Source organism: Hemiscyllium ocellatum, chromosome 27, assembly GCF_020745735.1.
Source record: "Hemiscyllium ocellatum isolate sHemOce1 chromosome 27, sHemOce1.pat.X.cur, whole genome shotgun sequence".
Taxonomy (NCBI): Eukaryota; Metazoa; Chordata; class Chondrichthyes; order Orectolobiformes; family Hemiscylliidae; genus Hemiscyllium; species Hemiscyllium ocellatum.
Genome location: NC_083427.1, coordinates 1,350,025 through 1,354,508, shown reverse-complemented (window position 1 = coordinate 1,354,508; position 4,484 = coordinate 1,350,025).

Sequence of the window (4,484 nt, the reverse complement as noted above, 5' to 3'; positions counted from 1 at the left end):
CAAAATTGAGAAATAGATAGAAGGCAATTCCCAAACTTTGTTTCAGTTCTGTCCATCCAAACCGTATGCTTCAAATACCTGACATAGAATGGTGGCTTTCATAATTCAACAACTAACCAAAACGTAATGTCACAGAACCCTCAGTAAATGAGTGTCTTTTTTTAGCATGAACAGATACCACATAAAAAGCTTCGCCGTTTGTATTGTCATCATGTTACGCAAGATTGTACATGTACAGATTCTTGTTAGTAGCAGCATGTCAGTAGTTTCCGACATGGATAGATACCCCATTACATGACCTGAGGAATCTACTGTGGTTACCTACACCCCCACCAGCACAGTATAGCTGGACAGTATACAGCACGGTATTTCTAATATACAACAAAGCAGCCACTGCAGTACCAGATCCCACAAAGAACACAGAACATAGAAGATTATAGTGCAGTACAAGGCCATCGATGTAGCAACGCCCTGTGAAATCAATCGGAAGTATATTTAAACAACATTATTCAATTCTCGTCCATATGCCGAGCCAATGACCATTTAAGTGTCATTAAGTTGGCGAGTCTGCTATTCTTGCAGGCAGTGCGTTCAATCCCCTATTATTTTTTGAGTAAAGCAACTACCTCAGACAAGTGTCCAGAAACTATCATTCTGCAATTTAAAGCTATGTCCTCTTGAGTGAGCCATTGCTATCCGAGGTAAAATGATCTCACTGTCCACCTTATCTAACTATCTGATTATCTTGTATGTATCAATTAAGTCACCTCCAACCTTCTTCTCTCTCTTGAAAACACCCTCAAGTCGGTCAGACTTTGCTCATAAGGTCTTATTTTCATACTGGGCAAAGTCAGAGTAAATATCGTCTGAACCCTTCCCAAATCTTCGTCATCCTTCCTATAATGCGGTGACTAGAACTGTACAAAATACTCCAAGTGCGGCCACACCAGAGTTTTGCAAAGCTGCAGCATGACCGTATGACTCCGAAACTCCATCCCTCTAACAAATAAAGCTAACACACTGTATGCCTTATTAACAACCCTATCAACATGGGAGGCAACTTTCAAGCATCTGTGCACATGGACACTGAGATCTCTCTGTTCCTCTCCACAACCAAGAATCTTACTATTAGCCCAGTGCTCTTTATTCCTGCTATTCTTTCCAAAGTCAATTACATCACACCTTTCCGCATTAAACTCCATTTGTCGCATCTGAGCATAGCTCTATAGTTTATCTATGTCTCTCTGTAATCCACAAGATCCTTTGGCACAATCCACAAATCTACCGACCTTAGTGTCAGCCACAAATTTCCTAAGCCATCCTTCTATGCTGCACCTAGGTTATTTATAAGAATGACAAACTGTAGTGGACCCCAAACATATCCTTGCAGTACATCACTAGTAACTGAACTCCACGAAGAATATTTCCCATCAAGCACCACCTTCTTCTTTCAGCTCGCCAATTCTTGATCCAAACCGTGAAAGCACACTCAATCCCATGCCTCAATATTTTGTGCAATTGCCTACCACGGGGAAACTCATCAAAAGCAAAACTTGTTTCGAAATTTTCCCACTCAGAGACAGCCTCATGTACGGATACACAGAAAAGACAATTGAAAATGAACTCTCCAATCACCAATCCAGCACGAACAGTTGTCACATCACGTTGAACAGATCTATCCACGCACAGATATGCCTTTCAACATGGAGTTTTGTCACATCGAAAAGCAAAGCAGAGTATCACATGCGGAGATACAATCGACTGAGAATAAGTATTTCATGTCCTGAAACTGCGAAATCTGCTGAATGTCAAAACATTTCATCACATTCATGACCAGCTGTTCAGACATGTATGTTTACCAAAGCAGGTGACCTGAGCGTGCTATCTTACACCTGACGAATGGTGTAGGCTTTCGTGGTCATGTATACATTTCAGAACACAATCCTTTGCATTCTTCCCTCATAAACTATTCAGAACACATAACCTCACGAAAAACTTCGAATCAGAATAGCCAATGTGAAATTTGTGCCTTGCAGATTCGGAATGTTTCAAATGCTTTGCTCAACAGTTTTTCCTCCCATGTCAAAACTTAGCTTTTTGGGGGGAGAAGAGGCATCATAGATGCAGTTGAATCTAGACACAAGCCTGCCAACCAACTCTCCAGATTGCTGCATTGTTTTCAGCTTATTGTGTGCACTATTTCAGCCATGACACTTTAAATAAAAAAGTTTTTAAAAATCTGTTGATCTTGCAAATCATAAACTAAAGTAAAAATTGCTCAAAAGACTCAGGACATACAGTCATAGAGTCATAGAGATGTACAGCATGGAAACCGACCCTACGGTTCAACCCGTCCATGCCAACCAGATATCCCAACCCAATCTAGACCGGCCTGCCAGCACTTGACCCATATCCTGATAAATCATTCCTATTTATATACCAATCCAACTGTAAGCATCGGTGGAGGAAATTCAGAGATAACGTTTCGTTTCGACTGACCCTTCCTCGTTGGTTTTAATGAAGGTCACGTGAACAAAATAAGAATGCTTTCTCTCCACAGATGCTGGGAGACCGACTGATACATGGAAAATGGGCTGTTTGGTGCACAGGTTGGAAATGACATAACTCTATTACACCAACGATAGAATCAGCTGATTGATAATGGATTTGCATCCACATATAATACTTCAAATGGATGTTTCCAGGTGGACTCTGATTTCGCCTGCTAATATTTAGGGTTAGTGTGGAGTTTCTACACGGGTGACGTTCGAAGCAACGATTCTTACACTGACGCAGGAATGATGCTGTAAGAGTGAAATTCTTCATACTGTATCAGAATTATAACTGTATTATAACTTCAAATTAATGGGTGATAGATTTAAGATTGATGTCAGAGGCAAGTTATTTACACAGAGAGTGGTAAGGGCGGGGAATTCCCTACATGCTAAGGTAGTCAACTCATCCACAATAGGGAGATTTAAACAATCCTTAGATAAGCTCATGGATGATTTGGGGATAGTGTATGGCGTCGAGCTGAGAAAAGTCCATATGTTTTTGCAACATTTCGGGCCGAAAGGCCAGTTCTGCACTGTATTGTTCTATGTTCTATGTTCTATGGAATACATGCAAAGACGGGTTAAATGAATGCAAGGGTATCCAAACACGAATTTGACTCACTGAATATTATTTTGATAAGTGAGGAAGCGTTTTGCACGGGAAGCATTAATAGACATGGTTGAAAAGTTCAGTAGTGTTGATAAATGGGAAATTCAACGAATTCATATACCTGGTAATTCAGTTTGGTGTAAATTTAAGACTATAGAGAATGAAAGATATATAGCAGACAACGAATGGGTGAAACAGTCAGTTTGAATCATATGATTTTGGTGAAAGCACACAAACCAGAAAATGGCAGTCTTCGTTTGGGTTGATTGATGGACTTAGATATTCCATTTATGTCGAATTTCAAGTCAGAAAAGAAAACAACTGTCACCACAGGAAATGGACAAAAGCTGAATGATGCCAATGAGTGACGAACCTGAGTTGTCCACAGACAAAAGGGCAATGATTGTGGATTAAGCATTGTTTGATTTTATGTCATGTCTGCGAATGTATTAGACATACACAGAGGTAAAATAGACGGTTGTGAGAGAGAATTATCTGATATCAGTGTCGAAATGGAGTCTGAGCTTGCTAGAATGATCTCTGTGATGGAATGCGTGTAGCCTGCTGAGGATGAGGGCTCAAGCAGGGATCCTTGTGAAAATGCAACACAAATACGACAGACTATGACTGGACGTCACGACTGGACGTAGAGTACTTGGCAAGACTGGCTACATGAAGGTCAGGCCAATTTGGAGAACTGATTCGCAACACTGAACAAGTTGACACCACAATATCTTCAATCATTTTATTTAACCACGCGATAGCCCATTGGCTCTGCATGATGGAGGAGTGCAGCCAAAAATGGTGAGGATAAGTGTGGCTTACTCAGAGTGAAGCCGAGTGGCTCTAAAGGTCTGCACGTGTAAACAAGCTGTAGTGCTGACTTCTCACAAGTGGGTATCACACACATTTCAATCAATGTCAAAATCATCTTTCTGGAAGTACTATGCATGCAAACCAAGAATACGTAAGTCAAAGTATTTCCATTCTGCATTTATTACAACCATCGGAGCCACATACAGACTTAAACACGGTGTATTTTTCCTGCAGTAGCGGGGTGGAACGTTTCAAGCGATCTTCAGAACGATCAGAATTAAAAGACAATGCTTTCTTTACATTTCAGAGTCTAAGCTTAATTATCTTTTACCAACAGATGCAATTTGGAATAGTAGCTGCTTTCTTTTTTACAAAAGTGATCACTGATCTTAAATGTGACTGATGCGTGCAAAGAATTGAAAATGCTTAAACAGTTACTCTAACAGTTATTACCATAGTAACATGAACCTATCTATGGAAAACAGTTAGTCAATCACTGCAAG